Source organism: Homalodisca vitripennis, unplaced genomic scaffold (assembly GCF_021130785.1).
Source record: "Homalodisca vitripennis isolate AUS2020 unplaced genomic scaffold, UT_GWSS_2.1 ScUCBcl_5025;HRSCAF=11531, whole genome shotgun sequence".
NCBI classification, from domain to species: domain Eukaryota; kingdom Metazoa; phylum Arthropoda; class Insecta; order Hemiptera; family Cicadellidae; genus Homalodisca; species Homalodisca vitripennis.
In genome coordinates this window covers 57767-78808 of record NW_025781146.1, presented here as the reverse complement: position 1 = coordinate 78808, position 21042 = coordinate 57767, and the positions used below count along the sequence as shown (strand labels likewise).

At 33.8% G+C, this 21042-nt stretch overlaps 1 pseudogene; it reads right to left on the bottom strand.

The window, feature by feature from the left end:
• Positions 1-1233: 1233 nt before the first annotated feature.
• Positions 1234-21042, bottom strand: part of LOC124373195 — a 38651-nt pseudogene continuing 18842 nt past the window's right edge.

Below are 21042 nucleotides of genomic sequence, written 5' to 3'. Positions count from 1 at the left end.
ATGAAAAAACATATATACTCTTTGATCGTTTAGGGAAGAAGTCACAAAGAAGAAGAAAAAGTGATACAAAGATAAACGATATTTTAATATTTGATACAATGCTGGTCACGCAGTGGTGGTAGATATACTGGTGGTTAAGAATCGACAAACAGTAGACGTGGAGGACTATGTTATATAATACAGTGTTGGCGCCAATAACATCGCCTTATTGTCGTACACGATCACTTGGCGCGGAACAGGGTCGCTTCATAACGTATTGCTCCTTTGTGGAAATTTCAGCAGTTGGATCCTTAGAGAAAAATCGGTGCAATAGCTCCATACTCATCACTAGTAAGAACAAGATTAGTTCTATATTCACTGAAATTACAAGGACACATAAAAACATGTCCATCTATCCTACGTTTGAGGATAAAGTAAGCTAAATAGTACGACTGTTTTTTTTTTTTAATTTGTTTTAATGGAAGTATCTTGAAGCTTGAAGGAGACAGGATTATACCGGACATTTTTAAACGTTTAGTGGTACAAAATAATCAGTAACAATACGTTTTCCAGATCTGCAATATGATCTTTATCTCAAGTAAACAACTAATCTAAAAACACATAACCTAAGAATGTCCTAGGTTATTGATTGGGCGAGTACAGATCTAATGTGACCTGTATTTGGTTCGGTTTTAATAATAATTAGTGGTGTGTTTTGCTTTTATTATTTGCATGTTATTGAGTTAGTAGAGTTGATACACAACACATTGGTTGCGATTCCTGACTTACACGTGTCACAACGCTCTGATATAATTTGTTTACTTTTACCTAGATTTTAGTTATGTGTTAGGTTAGTTATTCACCAGAGGAAGAGATCAGATGGCGGATCTCGAAACGTAGCGTTACTGATGTTTTGTATCACTGAACAGTGTGGGTGTTGTTGTTCAGTAAATGTTCTAACATTATTGTCTCTCACAATTCCATACTATTTCCTATTTTACTTTGTGTGTGAAATAATAGTTTGATGCATAATGTGTTAATACTAGTAAAGAAAGAGTTAATATGTCCAGTTAAAGTTGTTTATTTTTCAATCTAGTTATTTTAAACAAAACGGTACTGCATTTAGGGAAGTTATCAGTTAACTTAGGCTAACACAACCCTGTATATAAGGATATCTAGCTAAACTAAAAAATATAAAGCAATAACGTTATATTTTCTCTGCAAACACACTTCCCATGTTTTATTTCTACTTACATTGTATATTCCGTATATGAAGGGATTGTAAACAGCTGTTGCTCATGGCTAACCAGTCACAGCAGAACCATATAACGTTGATGTATCGATACCTGTAACATAAACTCGTGTTGATGTTACAACCTCTGAACATAACCCATAAGGATTTGCTCTACAAAAAAGCTATCCTGGTCCTGACAAGCAGTCACCCACTAACCCGTTGGTACCCAGGTTAAAAAAAGTGTTAGAGAGGGCTTCTTAGTCCTAACTTCGCCTGATAAAAATAAAGACATTCTTTATTTTACTTTTACTTCACTTTAAATGTTTGTTTTAAATAAGGGCGATATGGTTAATGGTATAAACTTAGATCTTTTACTATCGTTCATATTTTATTAATATCAACAAAATCAGGATTCCCAAGATCGATTTAATGATAAAATATTTTACACATCTATTACAAAATTAATGTAATTTTTTGGATCGATCTCAAAAATATATTTTTATGTTAAGTTAAATATTATTTATTTTTTATTAAAATTTCAAGTGTTTTACAATCGTTTACATTTTTAAATCATATTCTGTGTATTTAAAAAATAATTAGAAATTGTTCTATTTTTAAGGTTTTTGTATAATTTGTTTAGTTTATTTATTAGTTCATTTTTAAAATTAATTAAGAACATCTTATATTTTTAATATTGCTTTTATATAGTAAAAAAATGTAAATCCTTTTAAGATTATTGTGCACGCATTATACGCTGGTCATTATTGTAAACTATTTATAGAAAAGATGAAATATTTAAAAAAAAAACCTATTTTGTTTTTCTCATAAAAGAAGACTATTCACCTATGTGACTCTTGAGAGGCAGTTAAGTACAGCAATAAACACGGCATGTCTTAAAAAAAACAGGAACAATACAGGAAGCAATGTTTTTAGATGCGTCAATAATGAACCCAATGTATCAGTTTGAAAATATCAGGACTGGACACATACATTATCTGCCCAAGTAAAATATCAGAAAATTGAAGAGAAATACTTCCAAAATTATTAACATTTATAAACATTAACCGTTAAAACTGTAACAATTGTGCCGATCACTATTTGTTTGGTAACACAGTGCTAGTTTGTATACTTACCATGATGTGAGCAGAACTGCTTGTATTTTGAGGGTCTATGACATTGAGATTAAATCTACTTTTGATGAAACCCTCACTGAAATGATCTCTGGAGGGCGGGCTGAACTCCGTTAAGTCTTTACAAGAGAACAAGACGGTCCTTAATAACTGCGGTCTTGTCAGAGCCCTCGCAGACGTGTTCATTCTTTTAAGCAAAATTGATTATTGAAAATTGTATGTAATAACATGTCTTAAGAATTACAAATAACTCTCTTAGAAGTTAGAATAACAAAGACTTATGTTCAATGCAGTTTTAAGTATTCAGTTTTAATACTTAAAATACATACCGCTATACCGTTGTGTTGAAAATTGTTATACACAATGGAGGGATCAAGGGACCATAACAGGGACCATACTCCATAAGGGTATGGGTAATATTATTTATACTCCATAAATAATTAAAACCCCTCCAAAGGGACCATAACAGACATGGCAAAGATTAAATGGACAAAGTGATGCGTAATTACAAGAGAGTAACAAATAAACGTGGTTAAGATAATTGGTAATTAATTATGACTATATTAGTAAATATCATTGGTTGCGTCGTTCGCGATCAATGCGCTCTAAAAACAGATTTTGGTCAAAATATTTCAAACGGTTACAGTTCGGTTTTTTATTACCTATTTTTTTTACTTTTTTACATGAAATCTGCATGAAATATTCTAGAATTGAAATATTATAGTGAACAATTTTTTTAAACCATCAAGCATAGGATGAAGGATTTGAGTCAATTTTTTAAAATGCAAAAGACCCATTTTTGTACTTTATTAAAAGAAAGAAATATATTTACTGATTTCAAAAATACCATATATGTTATAATTTGCTTGTAGTTATATTCAAATAAAGAATAAAAACCCGTTTTTGTATGTTCGTTTGAAGATAAAGTTTACTCTATTAGTCGGATGGTTAGTAAACATGACGATCGACTGATATTGCATTCATTTACTGTATAGTTGGGAGTAACTGCTACAAAATATTCTATTCATTTTTTAACGAAATCAAGTTTTTCATTCCAATAATCGTAGGGACGTTAAACTTGTAAGGATTTTCGACAGATTTGTTAACGATCTTTTGTATTAACTTAAGGACAATAACTTGTTATTACGTAACATTGTCAATTTAATCTTTGCTGTATTTTTGATAGTTTCCGAGATAACTTCAGTGTGCGTAACATTTTGAAACACACGGTATACTGCTTATATCACGTGTTTATTAGGCTATATTTGTAATAAAACTATTAATTCCATATCTAGAACCAATATACTTTTTCCTGATTTTTATTATCTGTGTCAGTTCCAAAGATACTGTTTTCTTTTATTCCTACTTAATACGCTTACGAACGCTTGAGTGCCTGCTTGACTGATATCAGCAGAGACTTAATTTGCGTAAGTGAGAAACACATAAGTTGATACTCACTTGTTGATTTCAGGAAAGACGTCCTGGAGGACGTTGTAGGTTTGCAGGGGCAGCCAACATAGGCCGAAGAGTGCGACTACGATCACCAACATCTTTATAACCTGCAACCAAGAATTATACCTTCTTTTACAGAAAATTACAATCATTTACAGTAATATGCGGGAAACGTTTGTTTCTTTACTAGTATTTAGTATTCTGTACGTGTAAGAGTGTTGTTTCATATGTGTTAGCCCACGTCTTACTAATCCACACAATGAAGATTAAAAGAGGAATCTAACCAAGTACATATAAAATCACAGGAGATACCTTGAAACAATGTACTCTTTTTCAGTTTGACGCTCTCTAGTGCCTATAGATTATTATAAAGTATTACACGATGACAAAGTTTTTCATTACACTATCGTCACAAAAATGTCCACAACATAAGTGAGGTGGTGATTCAAGTTATTTGTATGGTTTTTTAATTAGGTTCATTGAAGTTTTGAAATGAAATGGAAATAAAAAAAAAATTTTATTTCTTAGTATTACTAATTGCATTTACGCATAATACATGTCTATTCATGCATTTGTGGATTGTAAATTATTCCATAAGACGTTATACATATATGTCTAATTCAGTTGTAGCTGTTCATATATAATTCCCTATCATCTTGAGGAAAAAATATTTCCTACGTTACTAAAAAAACATTATTAAAAATATTACTGGTTAAAAAAATACTCAAAGGTTTAGGTATTCATATATAGGCTATAGATTATTAGAGAATCCTGAATATGGTAGATTAATCGGAAAGGCTATTGCATCATCCCTCGATTGTTTACCAAAATGGTAAAAGTGTTCTTGTATACTAGGGTAACCATAACAAATACTATACTTTAATAAAAACACGTAAAAGAGAAAGACGCAGAACTCGTCGGTTCACATCGTTTCAGTTTTCACCTTCCTGGTGATAAAATTCAACGATAATGATTCAGACTTATGAATCCATTTAAATCTCGTTAATAATTTTAGTCCCAATAACCTTAGAGGAATATTCGTATAATATCTTGTAATGACAATAGTACCGCTCCTGATATAAAGTTTAAGCTTCTGGAGCTACCCTACATTTACAAAGTAAAAGAATGGTATTATTAATTTTTATCACATTGAAGTACTTTATAACAAAGCTATCAATAATAATAATAATAATATATATATATATATATATATATATATATATATATATATATACGTTAAATTGTATAAATGGCAATAGCCTTATTTAATTTCAATAAACATTGAATAACAAAAAGTACTTGCTCCGCCGGGAGTCGAACCCGGATCTCTCACTTGCCGAAATGAATGTGCTTACCATTACACCACAGAGCGCTCACTTTTTCCGATTCAATTATTTTGTATTTGGCCATATCTGTCACATATGCGTTTTAAATAAGCAAACTAACATATGATCGGAAGACCAAACACCTGTCAAACGACTTTTATTTACGTTAAATTGTGTATAAATGGCAATAGCCTTATTCAATTTAAATATATATGGGCTATAGATTATTATGGAATCCTGACGCCTGTAGAGTAATAAAAAAAGTAATTACATCATCCATAGATTGTTTTACATAATCATTGGTTTCTTTTTTATTACACATTTCACAGGTCATTTCTTATAACTTACTTCTCTACGCTAAAGATAAATATAAACGTTGTGATGGATCTTTATTTAACGAAAAATTTAGTAATACTTTTATTTGTACATTATTTCAATACTAGAATATCACAAGTAAATCCAAACACAAAGGTAAAAAAATGACGACATCTGTTTGTGCAACCAAATAATATGCCAAACTAACTCACGCGAACTAATAATCAGACTAACTCATTGTGACGCCATACAGTACTACTATTTTACATTTAAAACATTGAATATCTTCTGAAACATTTATCATAAGTTTTGCCTTCTTCTTTATATTAGTGCAGTATATTATCACTAAATTTGTTGTTCAACATACTTCAAATTGTTAATCATCTGAGCACGTCAATCCTAGTAGTTGTAGAATATTTGGCATACCTTTTTCTTGTTCTTTCATGAGGTTGGCGTCTCGGCTGTCCTGAGCGTTGCCGGGCGCCCGGGATCCCCAGAGGCGCAGCGCCATGCGCACATACACGCACGAGATGACGACACAGCGGCGTTAAAGTACTGCACGAAAAACAGCACGAAGCGATAACTGAGCATTGCCCTCGTCCGACATGTTGACGTTGTAACAGAACGGCTTCGTGTGCAACCTGCCCTCTGGAAAAATGGCACCATTTGTGACAATCAAGCTTCTGAATAACAAGTTTGGTAAAAACATTTTGAAATTGGTAAATACAACAGAAACAATCTTTCGAGCGCCCATGTTATGAAGAAAATATAGTGAGACTACATCGGAGAGCAAAACATAAAGAACTCAATTGTTGTTTTAGATGTTTTTCATTGAAAGATCAATTGATATCAGAGTTTAACATTGTTATTCAATGAGATTGTGAAGTTAGATATATTAAAAAATTTAACAGCTTGTTTATTGGATGATGATGACTTCAAAATAAGTCTTTGGTGATTAATTTGTCCGTTAAGGGTTTAAAGTTTCTCGTTTCTTTTGAGTTCGGTATTTAATATTTATGTCTGTAAATACATTATTTACATGATAAAATTTTATATTTTTAGATATATAATTAATGCAGTACACTCTACTAATAGAACACGCTCAACATGTCGTTATTAAAATAGAGCACAACCTATATATTTACTAAGTTATACATATATATATATATTATACGAGATGTAAGTTTAAAATGAATAATGGAATTGATAAACCCATGGTCTATTCTGTAGCAAAATTAGATTTTGTGCTACTTAAAATTTTTTTAATTCCCATACGTTTGTAAGTGACGTTATAATTTGGTAATAATGTAAAAAGATCAGATAGTTTAAGATAAATACATTAATATTGTTACGAGTTTACTTAAATTAAACACTCTTTGAATATTAAATCCACTAAATATTTATGTTACAAATAAACCTTAATACAATATTAACTTAAAACTAGGCTGGCTTAAAAAGCTACTTGTTTGCAAAACTCACTAACTGTTCATCAATTTATTCTGTGACAATGCATTATTAACTAATTTTCAATTTAGTTACACACAAGGCTATTCGACACTAACTCAAATCCAGCTGTTACGAGTATTACCACTAGTTCTTTCGTTTCGCAAGTTCACATCTCAGGCTCGCTGAACTCCGCTCGCTGCGTCGCTACGGTTCCTTATCAGATTATTGGTGCTTCCAAAACATTCAAGTGAAGAAGTCCTGAACTTGCTAGAGGAGTGGAGTGGAGAAGGGTCGCTCACCAACCGCTCTGATAAGGAGAGGCGAATGACGGCCGGATCAAAGAAACTGACCTAACCCACTGACCGCTCTCACCACTTTTAAACGGCGCTATTCACCTATAATTCCTTCGTACGGAGATTGGATCGTTTATCTAGAATATTCTCCCACATTCTCGTAACATTATAAACTAAAAACGTTTCCTGCAATACATCAATATGAAAACAACTACCCAGAGTTTAAAATATATCAGAAAGGTAAAAGGTATTTAAGGCAAACTAGTAATGATTTCGACATCACTCACAGTTGTGATTATCTTAACATTATTTTAAGAATGTTATGTGTAAAATTTTCTCTCAGGACAAAAAGCTGAGAGATTGCTCTTATTGATTGCAAAGTACCTATGCGCTGCTTCCAGAGTGACATAATATTCTGGATGGGTATGGTTGGGGCTAGGGATAACTTCCTGTCAAGATCCATTACGAAGGATTCTTGGGAATTAATCTCAGTCAAGTGTCCTTGGAAAAAGGTGAAACCAGCTCCAGTCAAAGCATGCAGGGAGGGTGGCATTCAATTATGTCCAGGCTAGCAAAATTCCTTAACACTTAGGGAGTCCCTTTAACTCCACCAGTTATATCCCGCAAAATAAACCTATAAATCTACCCTTGGTGCTGATTTGCAGTGGGTTTTTTGCCGCTCTTGAACATTTATAAGACCAGATTTAAGAGACACGTCAGGTTTTCATTATTCGATGTGTATGTTTTAATGGGGAGTGGATAATGTTATAGTTTTGACTTTAATAGGCTTAACTTATGAGGAAGCATAGAATTAAAATTTATAAAACAGAAATAATTATTTAAATCATAAATCTGATTATGAAATTGAATCCTACTTTTGTCTATAAATATAAAATTATTGATATTAAAAGTTATATTATTTAAAAATAAACAAACTAAAATGAAAAAAGTTAGAAATGACGAGTTTTCTTATTTCAGGATCTTAAATAAATCGGGTTGCCAAAAATCTTAAAAGCAATATCTTACAAACACATGTGATAATCTCGCTTTTGTTCACTCCAAACGTGAAGCACGGAGGAGAGAGAGTTCTCTGAGTAAATGCACACTTGTAGTGTTCCTCGACCGCTCGCGTCGGTAAAATATAATAGTGCTACCAGATGTAGCGTTTCGTTGCTTTACAGATACACGATTTGAATTTTTCCGTTTTCTAAACCAATTTTTCGGTATAACCTTGTCTCTCAGAGCTATTCTCCCATAACAGTCCATTATACTATTAAGATGTATTTACCTTTTTTAGTACCTATTTTAGTACATAATTATTAACATTATATACTATTGGCGTTATCATCCCATTGCATAATTTATGCTAGAATGAGGTCTTCGGTTTCTACCTCACCCTTCCAGAACTCTGAGTTGACGATATAAGCAAGTGATTAATAAATTCGTTATACCGTTCCTAAAACCTAAATTAACATAAATTTGGATTGATAAACGTAATTATTATAATTTTTGCAGTTCTAAACTATTCCAGGTAAAGTTTCTAATCCATATAAATCTTCCTCGGTTTTCATAAATATTTTACAAAAAGACTTAACAGAATTGGTTCAGTCATTCTGAAGATTTAGCACTTAGCAACACATTTGCAATTCATGTTTGTCTATATGAAGATGTGCATAAAATAGTACAGTTATTATCCATATAATATTCCTCTATACATTTGCCACCTCTTTTCTGGACTTAGAGAAAATAAATTTGTTTTGTTGTTAAACAAGTACCAAAGTTCATAGCTTTTTATGTGTGGTAGCAGATAATAAACATACGAAGAATTTACAAAGCTTTTTATTCAAATTTAAATGTTAATACATTTTATTGCTCAAGAAAATATTTATATTGTATAGCAGCTGTCAGTTTTCATATTGGTAACAGTGTTGAAAGAAGTATTCCACGCGTTAAAATACATAACTGTGTTCACATCATTCACACTTAGCAAACCAAGCAACAAAGGGAGTGAATCGATTTAATGTTCCCAAGCTGCCAGTTAAGAACTACTCCAGTGAATAAAAGGTTTTTGAAAATAAGAAGTGTTTTAACAAAGGGGTAAAAGGAAGTTCATTTGCAGTGTCTACATTTAAGTTTGTAGTTTGATAATAAATCAAGTCTAAATATTGCACCTATGTTTATTTGTATTGTGTTATAAATAATTTGATATTTTAAATTTGTTATTAAAGAAAATACGTACTAGAATCGACTTCCTCGACAATGGCTACTCTGAGTGCAATAGCCATGGGTGCAGCTAAAGATCCCTGCGACACACCAAATGCATGCTATGGATATCTTGGCTCGTAATTTGGAAGGTCTTGCGCTGAAACAGATTTTCAGATGTAATACGTAGGATAGAGAGCCAAACATACACAGTTGTGGTATAGGTATCAGAGGGATGTGAAGAGTAAGGATGAACCTACCTAAGCGGGTTGAGGATGGCACGATGCCTGTCCACGGCTATAGCAGTAAGCGTGAACACGGACACATTGACAGTCAATACCTGCACGAATGGGCAGAACGCACACATGAAGTGTGGGAGGTGGTTCCACCTCTGGAGTAAAGCGGCCTGGAACTGAAGAAAGCAAAAAGTTATTAAATCAGACAACTCATCAACGGTTTAAACTAGTGTCATCGTCATTTATTTTTAGTTCTGTTCTTGATAAGAATGACTAGGAACATAAATTAATAAAAACTTGTCAATTTGTTAAATTTAATATGTTGTTGGTTTTTACGTTCCGATTTTACTAGTTTTTTACGAAAAGTTATTAAAAATACTAGCATATTACTATTAAAGAATCAATGGATGAACAAAAAAGGGTAAAATTTACTCTTAAATAAGTAGTTTAAAACAATTTTATTCATATACATACAACATACAATACATGACTTTTAATAAAATATTAATGATTTTTATTTGCACATATAATTTGGAGTATTAATTGTCTATACATTAAGTATAAAGAAGTAGCTAACTATTATTTTTTTTATCTTGCCTTTGTGTTTGGATTTAAAAATTTATAAGAAATTGGATTTCCTTCCATAAATCAAGTAACTTCCAATTTATGTTCTTACTGGTTAATAACTACAACCGTGAGGTGAAAAGACTTTTATACGAATCTCTGTCTACGTCAAACATAGGTTTTATTTAAAACTAGAAAAGAAAAGTTTCTGCTGATAAAAAAATGCATTTGAAGTACGCAAATAAATGTCTTAAGAAACGATTTTGTAATTAGGATGGAAGTTGATCATCTCAGTAATTTTTAGTTTTAAGAACCTTTTTATGCGGGTTTAAAAGTTTCTTACCGTTTTTCATTTTTAATATGACTGTGTTTTAATATTTTTGTTATAGGTTACTTAACAATAAATTTTTACGGGTAAACTACAAGCAAGATAACATGATTGGTAAAAGCCAAATACATCATTACGACTACTTACATAATGTAGAATTACATATATACATATAACCATATATACCTACTTTTACGTATCTAGATAATTATGATATTATATTTTTATGAAAATATGTTATTATTTGAACACACTTAAAATAGATTAATGAGGTAATGGATACTTTTGTGTATAGTTAAAAATGTATGCATGGTATTTTCATGGATTTTTTTAGATTAAGTATGTTAAAATAACTGCGCAATACCGATTAATTACAACGCTGACATGTAGATGTCGGTTAACTTTTCCAAGTAAAAAATCAATTATACATAAAAATATATTATTCCTTATAGCACCTGGCTGGTTTTTGTTATTTTATTTACGAAAATATAGTAATACGATCTAACGTACACTTTAATAAATATACTCTACACATATATTACTCAAAACTGTTACAGACAAAAAAGTCGCACAAAATCAATACCGATACTAAATATCGTTTGGTGACGCTTGGATGAAAAGCTTGGAACTGAAACGTCGCATTTTTGGCTCATTTTCAACTTATATATAGTTTTTGGAATTTTATTTATTTGACAAATGATTTTTAGTAGCATATTTCTTTGTGAATCAAGATTTGCCGACTTTTTTAAATCTGAATATACAACGAAGTGTCGTAATGTTTTGGTTATTTTAAGCATCGAAACTACTGTATGCATCAGTCAAAAATACCATGACTTTTTATTACGAGGGCAAATCAAATATAAACGGTAATTTTGCTGTTGACTGTACCAAACACGTTCGAACGTGATGCGGGGGGGACTGCTTGCTTCACACTAACTACCGTTGTGTTCTGCCTCCAGTACAGCCAGTCCGAGTGAGAGGTACATCCATCTGTTGCGCAATGCATCGTCATTAAATATTTTTTAACAAATGAAGGTGTTAAGCCTTCAGAAATTTTTACTCGTTTGCAGGCACAGTTTGGGGACACTACTCTGTCTCAAAATCGAGTGTATCGTGGGCCAGAGAATTTAGGGATGGCCGAGAACGTGTTGAAAAATGAAAAGTCACGGTCGACGCCTAAGGTCTAGTCTTACAGATGACAACATTAGTGCGGTTCGATGGGTTATTGAAGGTGATCGCCGGTTAACTGTTCAAGAAATCTCGTCGGAAATTTGGTATCAGCTACTGGAGTGTTCAGTCTGCAATCACAGACAACCTTGGCTTCAGAAAAATTAGTGCTCGCTGGGTTCCGAGGTTTTTTGACCGGAAATCAAAAAAAAACAGGTCAGGTCGGAGAGAGATTGCTGGGGAGACTTCGGCAACGATTTCAAGAAGAAGGTGAAGATTTTTTGAGGCGTATCGTCACATTTGATGAGACGTGGGTCCACCATTACACTCCCGAATCGAAAATGGCAAGTAAGGAGTGGCGAAGGAAGGATGAAGGCTGCCCAGTGAAAGCCAAAACTCGTCTCTCAGCCGGAAATGTTCTTGCAACAATTTTTGTTGACTCAAGGGAGTTCTATTCATTGATTTTATTCACGATCAACGAACAGTGAATGCGGCTTACTACTGCCACAGTCAGCAAAAACCAGTTACCGGGACAAAAGACGAGGTGTGCCCATTAGAGATGTCATCCTTCTCCATGACAACGCAAGGCCTCACACCGCATTGTTGACAAGGGATAAATTTGAAGAAATGGGCTGGGAAACTCTGGAACACCCTCCTTAGAGTCCAGACCTGTCCCCTTGTGACTATTTTTTCTTTGCGCCCCTGAAAGAATCACTTGGAGGAAAACGATTTTGAAAACAATGAAAACGTCGAAAAGCACGTGCGCGATTGGTTAACAACTCGCCCTCAATCTTTTTATGAACAGGGAATATTCAAGCTTCCAAATCGGTGGCAGAAATGTGTAGATAATGCAGGAGACTACATTGAAAAAATGTTGAAGGTATAGTTTCTATATAATATTATTCAATAAATATAATTTTGAAAATTACCGTTTTATATTTGATTTGCCCTCGTATTTAAGAGATTTTTTTTAAATAAACTGTATTGCAATACGATACCTGTATTTAATTTAACTAAAATATCCACTATCCAAATAATATAGATTGAATATTTAAAGTTTTTTTTTATATATCGTTGCCTATTTAAGCCAACAATATGCTTTATAACAATATTATACTCTGTCCAACTCAAAGTTTTATACAAGGAAACACTATAAATACAAGAAGACACGAGAACACGTTATCACTTAAAGTCGAGGCAGATCAATAAGTGAAGAGAGCCAATGTCTGACAGCTGACACTCATCTCGTCCCTTGAGGACAATCACGTACGTCACGAGCAAACTGTGAGACAGCCAGTCCATCAAAGCACATCACCTTAAATATATGCATGCAGTCTGTTTAATGTTATTATAAATAAATATAATAATAGAGAAAATTCAAAATTACAAACGTAAAACTTACATTTTCCATTCAGCACAAATTGCCTCTTCAATGCCTGGATATATATTAACCACTTCATATAATTAATTTGTTGGTAGTATAAAATATTTTTTAAATTAAATGATAAATTTAAAGAATTATGTCTTAATGTGGTTTGTTATAAAAGGATTTTGAAGGAAAGGGAATATTTCCGAACATTCGTAATCTGAAAAGTAATACAAAATATCATCTTTTGTATCACAGAATGGTGGCAAATGTCCGAATATATCTTTCCTCAGACATAAAAAAGGTAGTCTATTAGGCAAGTTTTTTTATCATTTTTTGCAAAAAATATTTTTCTCATACTACAAGATTTTAGGTAGTATTGTATGTAAAAAGAGGAGTATTGCATGTACTCAAAATGTTGACTGGTAAGAATAATTTTACCGGGACGTATAAGCAGCAGTAAACTATGACAGTTTGTATCAGGGCAAACATGGCTTATTAGCGCAGTACGGATTCTTGTTTTACTTGTTCCTAGAATGATTATCAACATTTATGGAGCCCTTCTCTCAATATACAGGATTAGGAAAAGTTCAAGTATACATAAATGAAAACCACACCACACCGGGGAATAACTTTGAATTGAAGTATTTCAAGTAGGCTTAATTTACTGCGATACATTTAATTTAAGTTTGGTTAATGTTAAACAAAGAACTTTTATCTATTATTCTGGGGCATTCTATTCCCCTCATCACCCATAGTTACGTCAGTAACATTACCTTTATTTAGAATAACTAATGCAGGATAATCTGTAGATACTGATTGAGTAAAGACAATCTTCAATATTAAGATTTCTTCTAATACGATCACAATTTTTCAAGGCCATTTTATAGTTTTGAAGGGTTGGCTATTAAAAAAAAATCACTCAAATAAGTACAATTTTTTTATATATTTCAAGAATAACCTGGAATCAAAATTTATCTTTTATTGCAGTATAGATTCAATGAGAGTTCGCTTTAAACAATAAGATAAATCGATAAGTTTACCTGGAATGGAATAGCGAACAAGCCAATGACGATGTCGGCAAGAGCCAGATTCGCAATGAAGCAATTGGTGACGTTTCTGCATCCTTCTGCTTGTGGCAACAATCCACATGACCAGCGAGTTGCCCACCACCGCCACCACAGATATTGTGCCATAGAACACGGACAGGAGAGCTATCAGTCCTCCCGGCACATCATAAAGACCTAAAACACACAGTGAAGTTCATATGACTACTCTCAAAACATATCTATAGTTGGCAGGGTTGATACCGCTTAGAGTTGGCTCCTGGAATCTGGAGTCCAAGTCTATGCTGATAAGATCTAAAAATATCGGTGACGTGGAAGATATTAAAAACTAGCCCCCGATAATCGTTTCAAACATCAGAGATACCTCACATTAAAGAGCTCTGTCTTGTTTACCCAGCAGCAATCCCGAGTAATCCAAATAAAGAGGAGATTTAATTGTTTCACCATCTGTGGATGCAATTTAATATCTTGGATAAATAGTTCTGACGGGAGTGAGAGCTATGAGTCATCAAGTTAAGAGGAACATAATTCATATTTATACATCACAAATTATTGTAATTAAATAATTAATTCCTCTTGGCCCTTTTATTTTCAATAAAATTTGTAAAATAACTTGCATAAACTTTAAAAGCCGCAAAATACACACCAGTAGCACTTCAGAATATATTTAAACCTAATTCAAAATAAACATTATTTTATGACGCCCTTCATGCTTGTTTGTAACCCCCCACATGTGCCTGCATTCCTAACCGAAGTATCTTGAACAAACGACTTAACCACGAAAAAAGAGCAATATTTAATGCTCTACAAAGTGATCCTATGACTAATTTAAAAATTTTATATTTAATGACAGCCGTTAAAGCCACTCACCTTTCTACACTTTGTTTGGTTCCCTTAAACCCATTTATAACCATGTTATTTTACCTGTCTAGAGCCTATTGGTGTCTAGAGCGTTCTACTCTGTCGATGAATTCATGATGAGAGCCGCTGGATTTTTATGAGAGGCATAGGATCTAGAGTTAGTGAGAAGTGTGGCTTGGGTGAATGTGTGCAAGTGTAAGGTTTGGATGCATTGTGTGAATGCTTTAACTTTGGCATGTGTGAAACTATTTACAAAATGATTTGTGTACAATGATTTAATGGACATTTGCAATGCAATGTAAAATTGTAAAAATGCAATAAAATGTGGATTTGATTTGTCACCAAATAAGGGAGTAATACAAACTCTACAGTCGTTGAACCACTCGGTAATTCGCTTATGATATAGTAACACCTACTCATGATATATTGATACGCTAGTAGTTATGTATAATAGAAAACGATTAAAGCGTGCCGTTTTGATAACTATACTACTAATTTTTTGAACACAGTTAAATTATAATTTTACTTTTCAATAAATAAAAAGTATTTTTCATTCTATTTAAATTTTATGTCACATTCCTTTTATGAAAGTCACTGGTGTTCACAACACATGACGCATATCCCTGCATATTTTCAATATTACAAATGCTATTGCCTGTAGTTTTCAATGATAAATAACATGGCACTGATATATCCCGTGTGCGGCGCTCACTTGTGACAAAGTGGAAACAGCCGCATGTTGCAGCCAATGACAACCGCGCGTTCCCCGCCCACAGAGAGCAAATTATTTTTCAGTGTGATCACAGGATCTTCTCGCTGTGGAAAAAATATCAACTTTCACTATGTTTCAGAATACTAAAAGCATCAGGTTAATAGGTCTCCGAAACCTAATGGTTCCTAAGTTCTCTTTCGAAATGTAAATTGTTCTTTTTTTTTTAGAAAATAAGTATGTAAAATTTATAAATAACGTACTAAATAGATTAAAACCAATTAGAAGGTAACAATATTACAGTAATTTCTCTCCCGTATCAAAAAGTGAAATTCGATGTAAACAGAGTATGTTGTTATTAGGAGAGAAATTAATCACAGTTATGATTTAAAATTAATATTCTCTAATGTTTCGATAAATTTTTTATGGATGTCAAATTTTTCCACATTGATAAAAAAATTTTGTAATTTAATAATAGAAATATTTTGTAACATGTTATTTTTTTAACATACAAAATTAAATTTAAAATATTCATTAGTAAAATTGAAAAAAATTAGAACAGACAATTTTTTTTTAATATTACGAATAACGACTTGAGTTTTAGAATTATCATAAAAAGAGCGAAATAATTATTTTACTGACGATGAGTCAGACGCTATCTGGCAGGTCCGTGCCCGGCACGGATATCGCCGCTTCCCCTCTCCGATCACGGCGAGAGGAGAAGGCTTCCCCCCATCCCCGCGATCGCGGCGAACCCTATATAATGACGGCCGATTGAAGACACAGAGAGAGACAGTCAGTGACCGCGACACCGCCGACGATCCGCTGCTCACCACGACTACTTCAACCCCTTCCCCCGACCCCGCTCGCTGAACGATTGTACATCACGACTCGACGCCCGCCGCCGATATCCAGCACCAGGTAAGGAACAACGACCCTGTTCCTTACTAAAGTGTTTTATCTCCGCCATCAAACAATTTCTTCCAAATTTTTTTTTATGTGAGACAGAATTTAATATTTTATTTGTCATTTATGAAAATTAATCGATCTGAAATATATTAGTAATGTTTGATGGTTATAGATTTATTTTTTGATGAAATAATTGTTTGATTTTAAATATACTCTTAATAATTTATTTGATATTTAAGGGTATCATTAAATTTAAATAGAATATATTTGATTTTCTCAATTTACTGAAACTTTAATTACTTTTTCAACTTGAATTACTAAAGTCATTCTTTTCTTCAATTTAACTTATATTTAGAATTTCAATTACTCAGATTATTTTTTTTTTTCATTTCGACTAAATTTTAATTACTGTTGTTAAAATTTTCCTTTCTAAATTTTTCAGATCTCGCATTTTCTTTTCCTGGCGATCGATCTGACACCTCATCCCGAGTTTTCCTTTACGAACTTTCCTACCAATTATCTCCTACCCGGAAAAAATTATAACAGTCGGGACTCGCCTTACCACTGCTTTCTTTCCGGCGATAGTAACTGGCATCCTATTACCCACAAGACGACTCCCTTTGATAAATACTTTCTTCCCACCGACCCCGTCCTCATAAACTAAATCTTATGTTCAATCGATTGTAAATTTTTTATATTAGGTATAAAGTTTTCTCGGACCATCATTCTATTGTCTGATTATTATCACATTTCTTGGCGAATCTCCAATCTACTCGGAAATATTTTTCTTTCTTATTGAAGTTCAATCTAATTTTCATTTTATTAATTATTTATATCTTTGTAAGTGATTACCTTTATTTTTTTCTCCTCTATCTATTTCGGGACTCGCAACCCTTTCTTTTTATTTTTGCGAACGTCCTGACACCCTCACCCCGATAACCTCCATCAAAATATTTATTTAACGATATTTTAGTTTATTTTTCTGGTGAACTGTGGCAGATAGGGTGAGTGTTCAATTTTTCTTTTGATAATTCATAGAGCCCTAATATTTATAGTAATTTAGCTTAGTAGCATTATTGCATGGTTCAAGTAATTTACCTTTATCTTAGCCTACATATGGTAGGGTAATTCTGCATGGTGTGTTATAAGTGATTATTTTGTTTTTTCTTTCCAAAATTATATGCTTGAGAAAGTAAACTCCATATTTTTATTTTTGGAGCTATACAATTGCTTTACAGAATTTAAATATAGTTTAGATCTATTTTTATATTATCAATTCATCTAGCTTTTACATCCCGTAAGAAATATTTTTTGTGTTAATGGTTAGTGCTTGCTTTATGTATATAGTAGTTGCAATGTGATATTGGTGCATGGCTAATTTTTAATTATAAGATTGGTATATTTGCTATTGGTGTTATTTGAATATTGCTTTTGTTTGCCATTGCTATTCATATTTTGCTTTGATTTTGTATTTTGCTTCTACTAACCATCATTATTTAACCGATTAATTATTCCCAAACCCCCCGGGCTCTTACAATAATTACTGTATACGACTCCCCGACCAAGTTATCAGTGGAGACTACTCAGCTTACTTGTAATTCCCTCACTGGACCGACGTATCGATAAAAAAAATACAGTTGTTTTCGAAAATTCGAACTCGCTTGAACAATAACTTTCCTAGAACAAGAAAATTTTTATTTTTCTGAGCAAGATTATTTTTTTATTTTTTACTTCTTCAAAATTTTATTGGAGTCGGACGTGATGAAGTAAGCCCAACGTTATTTTGGAAAGTATCAATTTCTTCCGCAGGGCCCTCTGATTCGAACTCCTAACAATAAATAATAGTTATATGAAAATTCTCAAACCCTGGAATTTTCTAACCCAGCTCGACTGGCTATCTGGCAAGTTGCGAATGATTTTCGCTTGCCCCGAAAATAACATCGCAAAGTTGGCGCCCGAAACAACTGGGACTGTAATATACGTTAATTTACGAACTTTACGATTTTACTTTACACTTTTTTGTGAATATACTTTACAATTTACGACTAAAAAATTGTTAAAGTTTTACAATAACTTTTGTTTAAGAAAATTTGAAACATACAATAATGATGTACTTATTGAACCTCTTTCTCCGCCCTTATCAAATTTTATTCTGTTATGTATGTAAATGGAAATATGATGGACAAGGGGACACAAATAAGCGAAAACCAACTACAACTACTACTACGACTTCAACGCGGGTTACGACACCACAGGCTTCTGTTGGTACATTACCAAAACTTTGTCCCCTTCTACAGTCGCACCGATTACTACTACTACGCCTACTGCTACTAGTACCACCACCACTACACTACTACTACAATGGGCCTACCGATCCCCCCTACAACTATTCCCAATCCCCAAACTATGATTCCTTCCCCTTCGGAGAATGATCCTCGTGTGGGCTGGATTTATAAAACTACAAAAGAACGACCTTCAGGAAGAGTTTGAGAAAATTTAATCTGAATCCGGATGGTAATGTGGCTGAACTACGAAAGCGACTTGTGACTTTTCTAGGTCTGGAAATACACCTCCCGAACCTCTTCCACCAAGAACAGAATTATTGTCATACGAACAAAACCTCGCGGACTAATGTAGTGTCCTCAGCATTAGGACCGATTAGTGCCTCTCATATTGATGGTCATATACAACATGAGGAAAGTTAGCATTCGAGAAATGTTTAAACCTCCCTCCTACGGCTAGTTTTTAGATTAGTACAGGAACGATTAGCCCTTTTAATGCACGAAAAATCGGTAAATGCCATAGCCCCAACAAACACACAAGACATAACAACACCTCACCCATTGAGAAATGCCGACAGCAAGATTCCCTCACAGGTGATGAGCCTTGTGACCCGAATTTTGGATTGTACAGTGGCGCTAACACGGCAAGCAGGCCTACATCTGAACTTAGACATCCGGATATCTCTCATATCTGCAATCAAGTTCGGAAATGGAATTTGAGATTCGATGGGGATGGAGACCCAGTCTCTTTCATTGAGCGTCTCAGTGAAACTTGCCGAATCTTATGGAAATACCTCCCGATCGGCTATTAAAAGCATTACCGGAACTTTTTAAGGGAAAACGCTCTTTTCTGGTACCGAAATAATAAGTCATTTTGGACAAACTATGGACGACTTTATAATCAGCTTCGAAGAGCAGTATCTTCCTCCAGATTACCGGACGTAACTTGGATGAGGAAATAACTCGAAGAACTCAGGGCGAGAGTGAGCCAATGCGAAAATTTATTGTAGCCCTTACGACTCTAATTCGACGACGTGGTGGCTTCTCTGTGTAAACCAAACACTAAACCGATTATATTCAAACATGAGACCTGAATAATACAAAATTGACGATCAGAAGGGAAAGTTTTTCACTCGATTAGTGAATTAATTCATCTTGCCGAAGGTTATGAAAGTTATTTGCGAGAGAAGAATAGTTACCGACCTCCTCCAAATCCGGCTCAATCCATGGTACCTGAGACGGCATACGACTCAAAACGTAGAGTTTTTAAGTCATACCCAGTTCAGATGATAGATAAGCCAGAACTGTATCACGATAAACCCAAATCTTTTCCCGATAAGCGAAGGTTCGAGCCCTCTACAACTGTCCCGACTAACACTACTCAGCCAAGGCATCTTACTACAGATACAACGACTACCATTCCTACTTGTTGGAATTGCGGAAACTAAAGGGCATAAATACCACCAGTGTCCTCTCCCTAAAACTATTCGCTGTTTTAACTGTAAGAAAAGTAGGAATCCGAACCGTCCAGTGTCCTTGCAGGCAGGGAAACATTTTCCGGAGCCCGGAGCGTCAGAGGTGTCCCGGACTCTGGGGCAACAAATCACCTCAATCGAATGGCCCAAAATGGCTCAACCAAATAAAAAGAATTTTAACAAAAAGCAGCTGTGCAGAAGTTAAATCGAACGATCCTAGACCATTTGTATCCATTAAGATTCAACGGAAACTACCTTTTGTGCACTGCTTGATACGGGATCGATGGTGACTACTATAGGGGAAAGAGTAGCTCATCATCTATTACAGTTAGGCGTTAGGCCTAAGAACGATAAATGTTAATGTTAATATGGCCGATAGCACAAATAGCCAGATATCTCAGGCCTTCGAATTTAACTGCGAAATAGCCGATATTACAACTAAGGTACGTGCCCTGTTTCTACCAGGCTTAACTACGCCGATGATTTTGGGTATGGACGTCATAACGCCTTTAAAACTTATCGATATCACTTCTCATGAAAGTACTGCAGAAACAGTGACTACATGCGATAATTCAAAGACTATTCATACTGATGCCGTTATGACACTAACAGAAGTAGAAAGTAAAAAACTGAAAGAATTCCTTGATTATCAGTTGAATTTGTTCGATGGTTTTATTGGTCGCACGACATTAGTGGAACATA